This window comes from Tupaia chinensis, unplaced genomic scaffold, assembly GCF_000334495.1.
Source record: "Tupaia chinensis unplaced genomic scaffold, TupChi_1.0 Scaffold000709_1, whole genome shotgun sequence".
NCBI lineage: Eukaryota > Metazoa > Chordata > Mammalia > Scandentia > Tupaiidae > Tupaia > Tupaia belangeri.
The window spans coordinates 2159914-2178584 of record NW_006160232.1 but is presented as its reverse complement, the minus strand read 5'-3'; the positions used below and the strand labels follow the sequence as shown (position 1 = coordinate 2178584).

The following is an 18671-nucleotide window of genomic DNA, read 5'->3' as shown; positions in this document are numbered from 1 at the left end:
GTAGGACTAATTGATAAGCATCTCTTCCAAGAACTCAAGTTCTGTATCTGCTATGTGGGATGCTGTACTTTCTCTCAGAATTACCCCTACAGGTTGAACATGCCCATGCCAGGACAGTTGTTCCATAACATCTACGCATACATAACTCACTTACTTCATCGTTAAACTACAGTTTCTACCAAAGGAAACAATTATAAATGGACACAAATTCAATTTGATTTTAATTTAATTTAGATCATTAAACTTAGAAACCACTCAGCACAGGCTCAAAGGTCTACATGGTTTGCCAGTTTACACTTGTATAAATAAAATGTGATTAAATTACTCAACCTCTTGTGTTTTATAATTTAAATGAATACAACAACTAATCACATTCATAATGTTGTTGAAATGAAATGATAACTATACATCTAAAATGTCTAGAATATTTTTTTCCCAGGGGAGAAACATGTAAGTCTTAGCTTTCATGATGCTAAGGGAAAGTGAATAGGCTTCAGAGATTCATTCAGATATATCATCATGATGAAATCATTAATTTTTCTAAAACTCAGATTACACATTTATAGATTTAAAAGTGAGCAAATGAACCAAGATTCTTCAGATTGAATAGTATGTAACTCTGTTTATCATCAATGCACTGAATTTAGTTGTCAAACTCAATGCTTTTTCTACAGTCTTGAAGTTCAAGTGATTGCTATAATGATAGAAAACATATTTTACATAAACTTTTCAATTTCAGTGTAGTTTACTTATCAGTCTTTTTTTTCCCCACTGCTACAGAACATCTCAAAATTCTCAAATAACACTGATGGCAAACCGTACAGAAGTGACACAGTTCATTCTGCTAGGATTGACCAATGACCCAGAACTGCAAGTTCCCCTGTTCATCATGTTCCTCCTTATCTACATCATCACTCTGGTTGGGAACTTAGGGATGATCATATTGATTCTCTTGGACTCTCATCTCCACACTCCCATGTACTTTTTCCTTGGCAACCTGTCTCTGGCTGACTTTTGTTACTCCTCAGCTGTCACTCCCACAGTGATGACTGGGCTCCTTCGAGGAGTCAAGGTCATCTCCTACAATGCATGTGCAGCTCAGATGTTCTTTTTTGCGGTCTTTGCCACTGTGGAAATTTACCTTTTGGCCTCCATGGCCTATGACCGCTATGCAGCGGTGTGTAAACCCCTACACTACACCACCACCATGACAACAGGTGTGTGTGCTCGTTTAGCCATAGGCTCCTATGTCTGTGGTTTCCTAAATGCCTCCATCTATACAGCAGACACCTTCAGTCTCTTTCTGTCTGTCCAATGAGGTACATCATTTTTTCTGTGATATTCCAGCAGTTATGGTTCTCTCTTGTTCTGATAGACATGTGAATGAGCTGGTTCTTATTTATATTGTGAGTTTCAATATATTTTTTGATCTCTTTGTTATCATGGTATCCTACTTATTCATATTTATCACCATTCTAAAGATGCACTCAGCTTCAGGATACTATAAAGCTTTATCAACCTGTGCCTCTCACCTCACTGCAGTCTCCATCTTCTATGGGACAGTCATCTTCATGTACTTACAACCCAGTTCTAGTCATTCCATGGACACAGACAAAATAGCCTCTGTGTTCTACACTATGGTCATCCCCATGCTGAACCCCGTGGTCTACAGTCTGAGAAACAAGGAAGTGAAGAGCGCATTCAAGAAGGTGATTTTGGAGGCAAAATTGTCTTTAGAATTTTGAATTTAACATTGTAAGATGCACAGTAACCTAGCTTTATTCCTTTCAGATCTTCTCCACGTCCTAAATAACATCTTAAGGTCCACATTGACATTTAGTTCTGGAAGTATTACTATTGTATCTTGAAAAGTCTTTTGTCTGGAACAAAGGGAACATTGTGCCCCAAAAATATAATACCTAGAAAATAGTGACTGGACCAGCAGATGGCAGAATGGTTACATCTCAGGACTTTCAAGTAGTCAACAACAGTTCGAGTCCCAGACCTGGCAACTAAAACTCAGAGTGGGCATATGTACATGCATGCTCAAAATCCTGAGAGGAGAATGGAAGAGAAGGGATTGTGGCATGGCCATAGGCCATACCCCAGGAGGTCATTTCTCACTTTCTGTATCTTTTTCTCTCTGTTTCTGGTGAGCACATGCAGCCTATAGGAAAAATCTCTCTAAAAAAAAAAAAAAAGAAAAAAGAAAGAAAGAAAAGTAGCTAAAATATCTTGGACCCTGCTTGTCAAAAATCTTTTTAAAGATAATTAACATATTCACTCATTCTACAATACAAGCATTTTTTCCTACCATATGTCAATGTAAATACATGTAAAGCAAGTACTCAAACAAGCCCATGCATGCAAATGCATGAAGATGTCTCAGTAAGACATGTACACAGGAGGGAATTTGCAAAGATTAAATGTAATATGGCTGGACATGATGGTTACTTTTTACATTAATTTGCCTAGTTAAGGGATATCCATCTGGCTGGTAAAACATTCTGAGTGTGTCTGTGAGGGTGGTTTCAAAAGAGATTAACATTTGAATCAATCAGTAGATTGAGAAAAGGCCTGCCCTTATCAGTGTGAGTGGCCATTCTCCAAACCACCAAGGCCTCACCTGAACAGATTAGAAACAATGGAGAAAAGAAAATTTTCCTCTCTCTTAGCTGAAACGTCTATCTTTTCTTGCTCTCAAACACTGGAGCTTGGGGCCAGCAGGTGGTGCGGTGGATGAGGGTGCTGGATTCCCACATGGTCAACCATGGTTCAAGTCCTGGACCTGGTGACTTGCTTTCTCACTTTCCCTTTCTCACTCTCTCTCTCATCAAATAAAAAACCAAACAAACAAACAACAAAAACAAAACAAAAAAACTAACAATAACAAATGGAAATAAATAAATAAATAAATGATTCTTTAAAAAATAAATAAATAAAAAACAAAACACTGGAGCTCATGGTTTGAGAGTCTTTGTCTTTAGGACTTACATCAGTCCTCCCAGCCCTAAGCCCAGACACACCATCCTTTATCAGTACTTCAAACTCAGGATGAATTACACCACCGGCTTTCCTGGTTCCCCAGTTTGCAGATGGCATATTAGGGCAATTCTGAGCCTCCATAATCATAGGATTCAATTCTCATAAGGAATCTTATAAATCTATATAAGTCCTATTGATTCCACCTCTTTAAAAAGCCTTGATAAACACACTAATATCTAATAATAATGGTTCAAATACTCTGAATATTAAAATATATATTTATGTGTAATTTTAAAGTTTATTTGTAAGAGTTCTAATGTTTAAAAATGATATATTATTTAATGAAAGTATGGTCTTTGCCTTGGCACATTTTGTCCATAAATAAATATAACATTTTATATTAAGTAGTATTTCTGTTTTGGCTGAGTCATTCTATAAAACCAATAGCCAAGTATTAATTTCCAAAAGGATACAATAGCTAGTATATCAGGAAAAAAAGAGGAAAAATGAAAACATTTTTCCATTTCATCATCCAGTACTGCCAAAAATATACATTTTTTTCTTTGCAAAAATTTTGAAATGGATACTGTGCTTTCATTCTCAGTTTACCTGAGATATATCATCTCTTGCCTCTCCCCCTGTCTTCTTAACTTTATTTATATTAATTTTCTTTTTTTTTCACAACTCAAGCATGCTCCAACCTCGGATCATTAGGACTTGTGTGGAGTATTCCTTCACTCCATTTGGATCTTTGCTTAAATGTTGCCTTGTCTGAGAGTCCTATTCTGACACCATTATAAAATAATCACTCTCCTTTCACCCTGCATTTTTTCTCATTGAACTTATCAATAATCTCCTACTGTATACTTACTCATTTGTTTATTATCTATCCACACTCAAGTAGAATGTGAACTCCATGGAAACAGTGAATTGCCTGTTTCAGTCCCAGCATGATCTTCAGTTCCTAAATTAGTATGTTTCATAATCTAACCTCAATAAATATTCATTAAATGAATAAATAAAATAAGCTTAGAGTTCAACGGTGTCAAATACTGAATATTTCAACCACTGATGATTATAGTAAATCCTTGATAATATTCATCTTCTAGATAGACATGGATTACATTTGAAAAAGCACAGCTGAATTTCTCCTTTGCCAAAATAATTTTATCTACATTCCCACTCAGTATTCATACTCCCTGGTTTTGAATACAGTAATTTCCTGGAAATCCCGTCTAATTCATGTGACGTTGTTTTGTATTTTTACTTAATGTGATGTACCATTAAGTGGAAAGGAACAACTCAAATAGATACTATTTAGTAAATCATAAAAAGACTTGGGATTTAAGATTTTTTTCATATCTAGTTATAGAAGAAATGTTACTTCGTATATGTAAATTATTCAATTAATTGAAATTATCTTAAATTTCTGTATAGAATATAAACATGATGATATCTATTGGCAATAAACACATTATAAATTCAATATACTATTACAATGCACAATTTTTATGCATTCTGATTCTTGGATTCTTTTCAAGTTACCTTACATGACCTAAAGGACTATGCAAAATTCAGAGATTATTATGGTTTATCTGTGTGAGCCCTAAATACAATAGTGTATCATTATAAGAAGTAGACAGGGCCAGCAGGTGTCATCATGGTTAAGGTGGCTGGATCCCATAAGGCTGATTCTGAGTTCAAGTCCTGGATCCAGTAGCCTGAAAACACACTGGTTGCATGTGTGCTCATGCCCAAAATCCCAAGAGGCGAATTGAGGAGAAGGGATTGTATGAATGACCATCTCTCTCTGAGGGTTGGTTACTCGCTTTCTTTCTCTCTTTGGTTAGTTCATATGCCCTATGGCAAAAATCTAAAAAGAAAGGAAAAGAGAAGGAGAAGAAGAAGAAAAAGGAGAAGGAGGAGGAAGAGAAGGAGAAGAAAGAGAAGAGAAAGAAGAAGAAGAAAACAAGAAGCAAGAAAGAAGGAGGAGGAGGAAAGAAGAAGAAAAGAAGTAGACAGAGTGGTGTAACCACAGAGAAAGAGAGGAATTGGCAATGTGACCATGAAAACAGATTGAGATCATATTGCCATAAGGCATGGAATGCTTGCAGCCCACAGAGGTGGAAAAGACTAGAAATAGATTCTATTTTAGAACCCATGAAGAAAGAACAGTCTTGCCAACATGTTGATTTCAATCCAGTCATACTGATTTGGGGGCCTCCAGACTAAAATAATATACATGTTGTTCTAAGATTTCTACTTTGAGATATTTTGTTTTACTAGTCATGTATAACTAATAAAGATCTTTGTATTCTTTTCCTTGTGTTACAATCTTATATTATCATGATACATTTGTCAAAACTATGAAACCAAGATTGACACAATGTCGTTTTCTAAATTTTAAAATTTAGTCAGGTTTCATTAGTTGTTTCCATTAGTATAATTTTCCTCTTTTTGCAGTTAATCGTCATGTCTTTTTAATGCCTTCTGAATATGATGGGTTGTCTGTCTTTCCCTGTGTTTGATGACCTGGTGGTTTTAAGACATACTGGAGAGATATTTTATAGAGTATCTTACAACTGAAATTTTCTGATGTTTCTCATCATTATACTGGGGTTATATATTTGACAAGTAATACTGATGATAATTACTCTTGTCATCACATCTTATGGATAATACTATCAACATGACTGATAATTGATGATACTGACATAACCACAGATCCTAGATAAAGTTTGCTTGATTTCTTGCTCTCTCTTTTATTTATTTATTTATTTATTTTTTGGGGGGGAGAGTTTTTTCATATAGGGTGCGTGTGCTCACCAGAAAGACAGAGAGAGACAGAGAAATATAAAGTGAGTCATGGCCACACCACAATCTCTTCTCCTCCATTCTCCTCTCGGGATCTTAGGCATGCATGCACACACGCCCAGCGTGAGTTTAAGTCACTGGGTCTGGGATTCGAACTGTGGTCAACTACATGGGAGTCCAGAGACATAGCCATTATGCCAACTGCTAGTCCCTGATTTCTCTCTTGTAAAGAAACTTCTTGTAGAGAAATTTTTCTCTTTTCTATATTCTATTTCTTAAAAATAATTCAACCCAAATGTACACGAACAGATGAATGGACCGTAAAAGTGTGATGCATATACTCCATGGAATACTATGCAGCCATAAAAAAACAAGATGGTCCTGGCATTTGATAGAAAGTGGGCAAATATGGAAGATCTATTGATGAGTGAAGAGAGTCAGGCTATGAAAGAGAGACATAGTATGTCTCCACATAACAAATACTGACTGTCTGCACTCTATGGTAGAGACTGAAAGATTGGAGGACATAAAAACAGTGAAAATAGGGACCAGCAGTTAACGTAATGGCTATGTCGCTGGACTCCCAGGACCCAGTGGCTTAAACTCATGCCGGCGTGTATGCGTGCATGCCCAAGATCCTGAGAGGAGAATGGAGGAGAAGTGATTGTGGGGTGATTTCTTGCTTTCTACTCTGTCTCTCTCTGTCTATCTGGCGAGCGCATGCGCCCTATAGCAAAAACCTCTCAGAAAAAAAAAAAGTAAAAATAGTTATGGACACTGGAGATAGTGTGAAAGGAGGGTAGGAGAGGGGAAGAGTGTGGGAAAAGTAATTAGGGAGAAAAAAATAGAGAGATAAGACATTTGTGGTGCATGGAAATGGTTTATTATCTGTTGATGATGATATATATATAGTATTCTCAACTGGACTGATCTGAAGTGTATTTCATGTTGGGTAAATGCTCTGTATAAGCTAAATGATGGATAGTGATTTAATGTATAAAAATAATAGCAAATAAAAAATAATTTATTAATTTTAGCTCACACACTGGCTGTTGGGGAACTAAATTTCATCTCCTGGCAAGGTCAGTATTTAAATAACTTATTTGGCGGGCCCAATCTTAGTCTTGGTGGAGTGAGTGGAAGGTTGTAATGAAGAATTAGGTTTGGATTCTGACCAACCTAAACAGTCTGGCCATGATGAAATATGTCTGCTGTCCAAGCTAACTGGGAGACTTAGGCAGGAGAATCATGACATAGTGAGACCTGCCCAAAACACTAGCTTTCTACCTATCCCACCCTCCCTCCCATTAAACAAACAAACAAATAAAAATTTAGAGACTTAAACATTTTTTTCTTCACATTTCATTGTACATCTCCATAGTGCACAATGCAGTGTTTCAAAACCATGCAGTATGTTACCATCTAATCAAGGATGTCCCCATATCCATCTTTTCTGCCGAAGAATTTACATTCTTATGGGAGTCCAGAGACATAGCCATTATGCCAACTGCTAGTCCCTGATTTCTCTCTTGTAAAGAAACTTCTTGTAGAGAAATTTTTCTCTTTTCTATATTCTATTTCTTAAAAATAATTCAACCCAAATGTACACGAACAGATGAATGGACCGTAAAAGTGTGATGCATATACTCCATGGAATACTATGCAGCCATAAAAAAACAAGATGGTCCTGGCATTTGATAGAAAGTGGGCAAATATGGAAGATCTATTGATGAGTGAAGAGAGTCAGGCTATGAAAGAGAGACATAGTATGTCTCCACATAACAAATACTGACTGTCTGCACTCTATGGTAGAGACTGAAAGATTGGAGGACATAAAAACAGTGAAAATAGGGACCAGCAGTTAACGTAATGGCTATGTCGCTGGACTCCCAGGACCCAGTGGCTTAAACTCATGCCGGCGTGTATGCGTGCATGCCCAAGATCCTGAGAGGAGAATGGAGGAGAAGTGATTGTGGGGTGATTTCTTGCTTTCTACTCTGTCTCTCTCTGTCTATCTGGCGAGCGCATGCGCCCTATAGCAAAAACCTCTCAGAAAAAAAAAAAGTAAAAATAGTTATGGACACTGGAGATAGTGTGAAAGGAGGGTAGGAGAGGGGAAGAGTGTGGGAAAAGTAATTAGGGAGAAAAAAATAGAGAGATAAGACATTTGTGGTGCATGGAAATGGTTTATTATCTGTTGATGATGATATATATATAGTATTCTCAACTGGACTGATCTGAAGTGTATTTCATGTTGGGTAAATGCTCTGTATAAGCTAAATGATGGATAGTGATTTAATGTATAAAAATAATAGCAAATAAAAAATAATTTATTAATTTTAGCTCACACACTGGCTGTTGGGGAACTAAATTTCATCTCCTGGCAAGGTCAGTATTTAAATAACTTATTTGGCGGGCCCAATCTTAGTCTTGGTGGAGTGAGTGGAAGGTTGTAATGAAGAATTAGGTTTGGATTCTGACCAACCTAAACAGTCTGGCCATGATGAAATATGTCTGCTGTCCAAGCTAACTGGGAGACTTAGGCAGGAGAATCATGACATAGTGAGACCTGCCCAAAACACTAGCTTTCTACCTATCCCACCCTCCCTCCCATTAAACAAACAAACAAATAAAAATTTAGAGACTTAAACCTTTTTTTCTTCCCATTTCATTGTACATCTCCATAGTGCACAATGCAGTGTTTCAAAACCATGCAGTATGTTACCATCTAATCAAGGATGTCCCCATATCCATCTTTTCTGCCGAAGAATTTACATTCTTATGTCTGTCAAGTACTTCCTCCCTAAGCCCCTCTCACTCACCCTGCCATCCACCCCCTTCCCCCTATAGTGCCTAATAGCCACGCTTGTCTTACCTGCCAGTACATTATTAGGTTTTCAATTTCTGTCATAAAGCGCAGATGTTCAGTATATATTGAGCAAAGATGTGCTGCCACTATGGAAAACAACATGGAATTTACTCAGAAACCTACAGAACTTTCATTTGACCCAATAATCCCACTTCTCTGTATTTACCTAAAGGACTAGAGATTTTCCTTAAGCAAGATTTTTCTAGGCCAGCAGGTGGCATGGTGATTAAAGTACTGGATTCCACATAGCCAGCCCTGTGACTTGAGTCTCAGACCCAATCAGTGGCTTGAAAATCATGCTGGGAATGCATCTTTTACCAGATGTGTCTTTTGCAAACATTTTCTCCCAAACTGTGGCTTATGTTCTTATTCTCTCATCAATGCTTTTCATAGAGCAGTAGTTTTTAATTTTAGTGAGTTCCAGTTCTTTATTGATTCTTTCCCCCAAGGATTATATATTTGGTGTTGTATTTAAAAAGTTATCACCAGGGGCCAACAGGTGGTGTGGTGAAGGTGTGAGTCTCCTATGTGGTTGACTATGGTTCAAGTCCTGGACCTAGTGGCTTAAAACTCATGCCAGGTACATGTGTGTGCATGCTCAAAATCCCCAAAGAAGAATAAGGGAGAAAGTATTATAGCATAGCCATCCCCCTGGGAGGTGATTTCTCTTTTTCTGTCTCTCTGTCTCTCTGACTCTCTGGAGAGTGCAAGTGTCTTATAGCAAAAATCTCTAAAAAATAAACTCATCATCACTCTCAAGGTATCCAGATTATCCCCTTACTATTTCCAAGGAGTTTTACATTTTTGCCTTTTAGATTTAGTCTATAATAAATTTTGAATTGATTTCTAAAATAAAAGATACTGTATATATTCAAGGTATACAACATACTGTCACTATCTACTATATAGAAATTAAAATGGTTACTATAAAGAAGAAAATTAACATATCCATCATCATACAAAATTACACTTTTTTGAGATAGCAAGAGCAGATAAAATCTACTCATTTGTCAAAAATTCCAAGTAAACTACAACTTTATTCCCTGTAGTCCTTACGTTGTATGTACATTAGGTCACTAGACTTGTTCACTTATCTTACATATTTGTAGAGGTGTGCAAAACACGAAGCTTCTTTAGTGTCATGCAAACTGATTAAATCCTTGATTAAATCCTTTCCCAAATGATCTTCCAATGCTTCCTGATGTAATCTTGCCTGTAAAGTGATTTGTCCTCCAGGAGAAGGCATTTGGCTTAGTGCTGCTTGGTCCTTTTCTTTTGTAAGTTCATAAAAAAAAAAAATTGTTCCATTTCAGCTAGGGTCCTAATTTTTCCTGTGTATTCAAAATCATTTCCCTGAGGTGTGACCGAAGAGGGCTCACACTGCGCCTGGCTGATTTACTCTTCTCCCAGGGCTCTCACAGAGACTTTCTTTGTTCCATTTGGCAATGGCTCACAACAAGAACATGATTAACATGGCTGTCAGTGTCTTGTTCTGCATAGTTTTTTTCTTCCAAGTCATCTAGAGGAAGAAACTGGAATTGTTTTCTCGGATTGGCATGTTGTAATGTAGACACACACCTAAATCATCAGATTTAGTCTATAATAAATTTTGAATTGATTTCTAAAATAAAAGATACTGTATATATTCAAGGTATACAACATACTGTCACTATCTACTATATAGAAATTAAAATGGTTACTATAAAGAAGAAAATTAACATATCCATCATCATACAAAATTACACTTTTTTGAGATAGCAAGAGCAGATAAAATCTACTCATTTGTCAAAAATTCCAAGTAAACTACAACTTTATTCCCTGTAGTCCTTACGTTGTATGTACATTAGGTCACTAGACTTGTTCACTTATCTTACATATTTGTAGAGGTGTGCAAAACACGAAGCTTCTTTAGTGTCATGCAAACTGATTAAATCCTTGATTAAATCCTTTCCCAAATGATCTTCCAATGCTTCCTGATGTAATCTTGCCTGTAAAGTGATTTGTCCTCCAGGAGAAGGCATTTGGCTTAGTGCTGCTTGGTCCTTTTCTTTTGTAAGTTCATAAAAAAAAAAAAATTGTTCCATTTCAGCTAGGGTCCTAATTTTTCCTGTGTATTCAAAATCATTTCCCTGAGGTGTGACCGAAGAGGGCTCACACTGCGCCTGGCTGATTTACTCTTCTCCCAGGGCTCTCACAGAGACTTTCTTTGTTCCATTTGGCAATGGCTCACAACAAGAACATGATTAACATGGCTGTCAGTGTCTTGTTCTGCATAGTTTTTTTCTTCCAAGTCATCTAGAGGAAGAAACTGGAATTGTTTTCTCGGATTGGCATGTTGTAATGTAGACACACACCTAAATCATCCGAAAGTATATCAAATCGAATTGGATTGCTTTTGTTTTTGCTAAGCAGATGGCTAAATCCTTTGGCCAGGTTTTCTCTAGGGGACTGTTTTGGACTGTAAGCCACAGTCACTGGTGTTAATCACTCTCTCTCTCTCTCTTATTTTTTTTTTTGAGAGAAAGAGAGATAGATAGAGAGAGAGAGAGAGAGAGAGAGAGAGAGAGAGAGATTTTTGCTATAGAATGTGCATGCTCACCAGAGAGACAGAAAGCAAGAAATCACCTCCCACGGGGATGGTCATGCCAAAATCCCTTCTCCTTTCTCCTCTCTGGATTTTGGGCACAGACATAAACATGCACAGTGTGTATTTGAAGCGGCCAGGTCCGGGACTCGAACCATGGTAGACCATGTGGGAGTCCAGTGATGTAAACATTATGCCATCACCTGGTCCCATAGTCTCTCTTTTTGTAGGAATGGTAGATTTGCAAGTCAAAGGCAGCAGAGAGGATGATCTCTGCTAGGCAGATATATATCTCTTCTGTCTCTGATGGGCACATTTCTCCAGGGACCGACTTGCATTGTCTGACATTTCAGTTTGCTGAAGATTCACTAATTTATTTTAGGTGCCCTCTTTCTCTGTGTCTCCAAGTTTTAAAATATTTTTTCTTCATCAAGTTTCTTTAAAGCTTTCATGAATGGTGAATCATAAGTCTCTCTTTTTTTGTTTTCCTTTTATCAATAAGCTTGATAGAGAACTTCCAGGTGAAGAATCTTTCTCTGGAGGAGACTAGTACCCAGAGACTTGTGGGTCCTCCTGCAGGCTGTCCACCTGGCTGTCCTGGATGTCCAAGGACTGGCCAGTAAAGAGTACTCCCTGCCTAGTATCAGCCACTTTCACCTGCTGATGTCTGAAGTTGCTAGGGTACTGGCACAAGAGGGTCTTGTGTGGATTTTAGAATTATGACAACAACTTACATATTTTAATGCTCTACTTGCTTCACTTAAGCTTCAAGTTTTGAAATCAGAAATCTGAGCAGGTGCATCGAGGAATTTGTTCTCTGTTGTACTTAATGTATCCTTGACTCTTCCATGTTCTTTTCCAAGGGACTCAGACTCTCCTAAAAGATCTTGAAATATTTGTTTTCTTATTTTAATCTAGTTTCTTTACCATCTGCACATTAGTAAGCATTCTCGAATGCTTCTTCTAAATCCTGCAATCTGGATTTTAGTCACACGATGGTATTGTCTCATTTCCTCACTTGATTCTTGCAAAATTTTGGTGGCACCACTGACTGCACTGAAGCATTCTTTCAAATCATTCACTTCTATTTCCAGTAAATTACTCTTATTTTCAAATGTTCTCACATGACTGGTAGCTTCATTCAACACAGTATCTAATTGGGCACATCTGTCTACAATAATTTGGTGGGTTTTCTTCTGATTTTCAAATGTGGACATTTCCTTTATCTCCAACTTCTGTTTCAAACTATTTCTGATTCATGATAAGCTCGAAGGTCTGCTATATGTTAAGTGAGCTTTTCCTTCAGGTGCTACCTAATGTTAGATAATATCACAGTATCTTCCGAGGACGTCAATGAAATGTGTTCAGGGACACTGTAGGCTGTGCCTGAAAGCTGAGAGAGACTGACTGAGGTTGAGGCTACTATGGCCGTGTTCTCTTCATCTACAATGTTGAACAAAACACTGTCACTAGTAATAGTATACTCAATGAAGGAAACGTAGCACTGGTCCTACTTTCATTTCGGAATGCACGATTTTTCCCAGAGTCTGTTGGTGAAACCTTTGTACTTGAAGTGTATTTTGAGAATCCAGATAACTGAGCAATGATCTTACTTGCCTGTGAAACCGAATCTATGTCAGAAAACAGAGTCTGGTGAAAAGGATATCCTGTCATCAAGGGCATTCAAAAAGCCATGTGGTTGAGTTCCTGGAATGTGCTAATTTGGCTTCATATATAATGTTAGATCTAGAGTCAGCACCTCTGGTGGATGATTAGGGTTGGGAGCAGAAGCGAGATTCCTCTCAGACAGCTACCTGTTTCTCTCTCTCTCTCTCTCTCTCTCTCTCTCTAGTAGCTGCATCCCATTGCTACTATTAGACTGGCTTGATGAGATATCTGAGGAGGAAAGGACCAAGGCCTTCTCTAAAGTTTCAGGCAAAGAGTGAAACATGCCTTTCTTCTCTAGTTTCCAGTCAGTCAGTCCTGTTCCCGAATCAGACATCCATGAATGTGGACTTCATCCAGTTTACTAAGAGCAGCAGCCACAAAATCAGGCTTCTCCACTGACAACTTCCTGCTCTACTCATTTCCTTAATCTTGAATATTTGTCTTCTAACTGGGTCCTCTTGGGTTGGTTCTGCTTCAGCTTTTGTGCCCATGATGTTATGGATTTACTGTTTGTTTTTCCACCACATACTTCAAAAATCCTATTATCACCAAGGAAGTTATGTTCAAATTCATCAGGAAAAAATGGGAAATCTTCCTTTAAAGGTGCACAAAACTCTCCAGTACTCTGCTTATAAAAACTCTTATTTTTTGCACCATCTCCAAGTGAATCTGGCTGCATTGTAGATCCCACATACTGTTCTCTAGAAAGATCTGTGTATTCCATGAACTCTGTAGTGTCTTTGGATTTATAGTAATTTAGTTCTGAGACACAAAAGGTACCATACCCATTGCTCACTGAGTTACTGTCTACATTGCAGTCTGGCTGTGATGTGGATGAGTTTTGCTGGATTTCAGGATCCTTAGATTTAATATAACTGATAACAGAATCATTTCTCATAGGGGGAAAAAATTGACTTTCTGAAGATCCTTGTTTGCTTGATAAACTTCTATTACAGGAAGACCAGGAAGCATTATTGGTCTGCAATTTGACTAAATATTTTATCTTCTTCTGTATACATTGAATTTGGTTGTGGAACTGTTTCTGCTGGGAAACTATCTGTTCTTAGCATTGTTTTCCCACCAAACTGAATAGTTGTGCCTATTAGTATTTAAGTTCAGTCCAAGATTGTGGGGAGAATTTTTAATATCAGATTCTACAGAAGATGAAATTTTTTTGTAAGATTTTCACCACATTGTAATTTTCCATAGAGTACAGAAATTGTTGTTCTCTCTTATTTAAAAATAAAGGTTGTTTCACTGTTTGAGGAAACAGAAACTAAGTCATCTTCCAATTCTTCATCATCCACTGGCATTATCAGTTGCTAATATTCAGAATTATGAAATAGCCGAGACTTCTGAGGGAGTACGGTTGCTGCTGTCAGAGTTGAGCAAGCCTCAGGTCTCTTTTATGTGGGCATTGATCCCATTCTTGAGGGCAGAGTTTAACAATGGTTTATCCTAGAAATATTTCCATTGCAATTAAGTATGAACTTAAGTGTCAAAAACTGATTACTAGATTTAAAAAATGTGGTAGAGCTGGCAGCTGGTATAGTAGTTAAGGCACTGGACTCCCACATGGCTGACCACAATTCAAGTCCCGGACTTGGCAGCTTGCTTTCTCACTTTCCCTCTCTCTCTCTCTGTCTGTCTCTCTCTTATCAAATTAAAAAAGTAATAATAATAATAATGATGAATAAAGTTAAAGAAAATATTCTTTAAAAGAAATGTGGCACAGGGACCAGCTGTTAGTGTAATGGCTATGTCGCTGGACTCCCACATAGTCGACTGCGGTTCGAGTCCTGGACCCGGTGGCTTAAATTCATGCCAGGCGCACGTGTGTGTATGCCCAAGATCCCGAGAGGAGAATGGAGGAGAAGAGATTGCAGCGTGACCATCCCCCCTGGGGGGTGATTTCTCACTTTCTGTCTCGCTGTCTCTCTCTGTCGGGCTGGCAAGCGCACATACCCTATAGCAAAATACAAACAAACAAACAAACAACAAAAAAAACCCTCTCCACAAAAAGAAACAAAAATGCGGCACATTGGTACCAGCAATTGGTTTAATGGCTATGTGGCTGGACTCCCACGTAATCAACCGTGGTTCGAGTCCTGGACCCAGTGGCTTAAACTCACTCCAGGCACATGTGTGTGTGTGTGTGTGCCAAGATCCCAAGAGGAGAATGGAGGAGAGGGGATTGCAGCATGGCCATCCCCCCTGGGAGTGATTTCTTGCTTTCTGTCTCTCTGTCTCTCTTTCTGGGGAGCGCACACACCCTATAGTAGAAACTTTTCAAAAAAAATAATTGTGACACATGAAATACTATTCAGCCATAAAAAAACAGCAAGAGTTCATTCAATGCAAGGTAGAAGAACCTATATGAGATCTATATAGGAATTTATATATATGAGCGAAACTTGTATAAATGAAAGTTGTTCTGGGTGAGTCAGTGAATGAGTGTTGAGTGCATATGAAGGCCTAGAATATTACACTATGGTACTCCAGACTTCAGTGTACACTTAGGCTATGTTAAATTTGTGTATGTATAAAACTTTTTATTTTTTAATAATACATTAATCTTAGTTTACTGGAACTTTAATTTCATCAACTTTTAAATTTTTAATATATATATTAATTAAAAATGAAAAGAACTACAATAGCAAGTAATACAAAAACATATACACACACTCAAAATTTTCAAATTGGTCCCCACAGGCAATTTAAATTTCTCCTCTAAGAAAGTGGGACAAGGAACTATAGATACTCTCATGGGGGACATCCCTTGAGATATCCATGTCTCTATAATTCATTCACTCAGTGCATTAACTTCTAAAACTCACCATGATTCCAGATGTCTTCATTTTAAAGGGATAAGACAGTCCTGGCCCCTTTAATTATAATTTGTTTATTCGAATGTTAATTGTCATTCATGCATATGATGCTTTCCCTGGTTTAAGAATTTCCTATGAGCCTACAATCAAGGCCAAGAAAGCACTCCAAAATAAAAATTACATTGAGTAATTTGAAAAAAATAACCCCTCAGTGAGTTAATTTTTAGACTTTCTCTAGTTGCTACTTATAAACAGAATTCTGTTGATTGCATAGGAGATGTAATTTTATTATGTTTACTTGACCATTAAAGAGGATATGTGTGACTTCTTTGTGCCATAAAAAGAATACATAGATTTAGGACTTGAACCTATGTTAATGTTCTTTCCTCCTTATTCCCCTTCTTGCTTAGAGACCATGGAACCATTGACCACTGCCTTGAGAGAAAGCTTCTTTAAAAGAATTGATCCACGAAATAATTTCTGATTTCAAGCCAGTATTCAGAATTAACTTTCAATTATTTTTAAAGTATAAGGTAAGCTTCTATATTCAATACACATTTTTAGTAAAAAGCATATTCATTTAAAGCATGACTTATACTCTGGTTTTTTGAACAGAGAAATAGATATTTTTAACATTTATCTAAAACACTGAAGTGAAGATAGTGTGTCAAAATTTCTATAAGTATTGAGTTAGAGGAGACTAATGCAACCTCTTCATGCTGACCCTCTAAAAAAGATTAAACAGTATAGACAATACTTTGATTTATAAGCTGGTAATTTTATCTTGTTTCCTACATGGTAACCTCTCATTGAAGGTAAAGAAATAAACAGAATAGTGAGTTGTCTCTTCTTGAAACTTTAAAAAATGGTGAAATAGAACCAATAAGATGCAATTTTTATTTAAAACGTTTTCCCCTACAATCTTCTTTATTTTCACACATCTATACACATCGAAAGTGATTTGGTTGAAAATACAGATGATTGATTAGATTAAAACCAGATTTCAAATCTTGAGTCTCCCTCATACTAACTCTGTAATTGTAGAGACTCTGTAGTCTCAAAATTTCACAAATCCTCATTATCTTCATTGTAAAATTAGAACACTTATGCATTGAGGCATAACACACACATACTCATACAGCCATTGTTACATAAATCCCATATTCGGAGTTGTAGGACATGGTATCTACTAAGTGGTCACGTTAAGGTTCGTAAACACAATGTCTTCGGATGGTTGACTTATAAAGTGAGGTTGCCAAAGGTTAAGGAGAAAAGACAGTAGAAAAGAGCATTAGTATTGAGAAGACACCTTTAAAAAGAGTTCGTGCATAAACAATAAAAATAATTAAAATACAGTGTTCACAAAAGAACAGATGGAAATGAAATATGGCACAGCATGGATTTTTGCCATAAAAACAGATGTGCAGTCTCAAGTCAATTCACAAACTAAAAGCTTTCAACCTGTATTCTTTGTGGTCAAATATGGGATGCACCTAAGAGACAGAATGAGTTAGGAAATGTTGAGTGCAGTGTTTAAGTGCCTTGCATGGGAAATTTGATCCCATATGGCTGACTGTTGTTTGAATCCTGGGTTTATTGACTGGAAAGTGCACTGGGTCCATGTGCCGGTAGTGCCAATATCCCGGCAGGATGAGCAAATTGAGAGAAAGGGGTTGTGGTGTAGCCATACTCGGTTAAGGAGAGCTTCTCACTCTCTTGCAAGTGCACACACTCTGTGGCAATTAACAAAAAAAAAAAAAAAGGGAGGGGGAGAAAAACAGTGCAAACTAAAATATGTATTTCCAGGAAGAGATTAAGCTGGAAAGGACTACATGAAAGGGCTAAAACAATTGCATGGGTGGAGCAAAATAGACAATCACTGGAAGACTTAAAAAAGTATGGTGACTCTACTGTGATAAAAAGGATTTTTTTTTTTTTGAGAGGTTTTCACTATAGGGTGCATGCGCTTGCCAGACCGACAGCGAGAGACATAGAGACAGAAAGCGAGAAATCACCTCCCAGGGGAGAAGGTCACACTACAATCCTTTCTCCTCCATTCTCCTCTCAGGATCTTGGGCACGCATGCACATGTGCCCGGCATGAGTTCTAAGCCACCGGGTCCAGGACACGAACCGCGGTCGACTACGTGGGAGTCCAGTGACATAGCCATTATGCTAACTGCTGGTTCCCATAAAAAGGAAATTTTAAAGGAAGCTATGAGGTTTGAAATTTCCTCACACTGAATTCATGTATGTTGCCATCATTTCTCCTAAAGTAACATCATTCAATCTTACTACAATAGCTGGCATTCATAAGTTTAACAAACCACAGAGCGTTTATGCATTTTTTTCACATTTTTAAAATTTCACTTTCTTTTATACATTCAATCACATTATTTAGCTTACAAAATGAATAATTCAACAGGTGAACATTTCTCCCTAGTTCAGTTGATAAAAACTATAAAATATCTTCAACAGTTAATACCACATTTCTTTGTCCCATTAATGCTTTGCCTCCCTATTTTTCTTCTAAATGTCCTTACTCAGACCCTCCTCTTTCACACACTCTATATCTGGTATTTACATTCAAATACTGTGTTTCTATATCCTTTAGTCAATCGGTTTCAGTCACAGAGTGCAGACACTCAGTATATATTAAGTGGGGACATACAATGTCTCTCCTTCATAACCTGGCTTGATTCACTCAGCAGTAAATCTTCCATATTCATCCACTTCCTTTCAAAAGCCTGGATTTTGTCATTTTTTATGGTCAAATAATATTCCATAGAGTATATGTGCCACAGTTTTTCTATCCATTCATCTGTTCATAGGAATTTGAGTTGGTTCCATGACTTAGCAATTGTGAATAGTGCCAGAATAAACATCGATATGCAAGCACTTTTCCAATTAAATATTCTTCCGAT

General features: G+C 37.3%; 2 pseudogenes; one reads left to right on the top strand and one right to left on the bottom strand.

Moving 5' to 3' along the window:
* The first annotated feature begins 805 nt into the window (after positions 1 to 805).
* LOC102483168 (olfactory receptor 5B3-like) lies at positions 806 to 1745 on the top strand (annotated as a pseudogene).
* An 8793-nt stretch (positions 1746 to 10538) lies between these two features.
* LOC102482745 (M-phase phosphoprotein 9-like) lies at positions 10539 to 14127 on the bottom strand (annotated as a pseudogene).
* Between the last annotated feature and the right edge of the window lie 4544 nt (positions 14128 to 18671).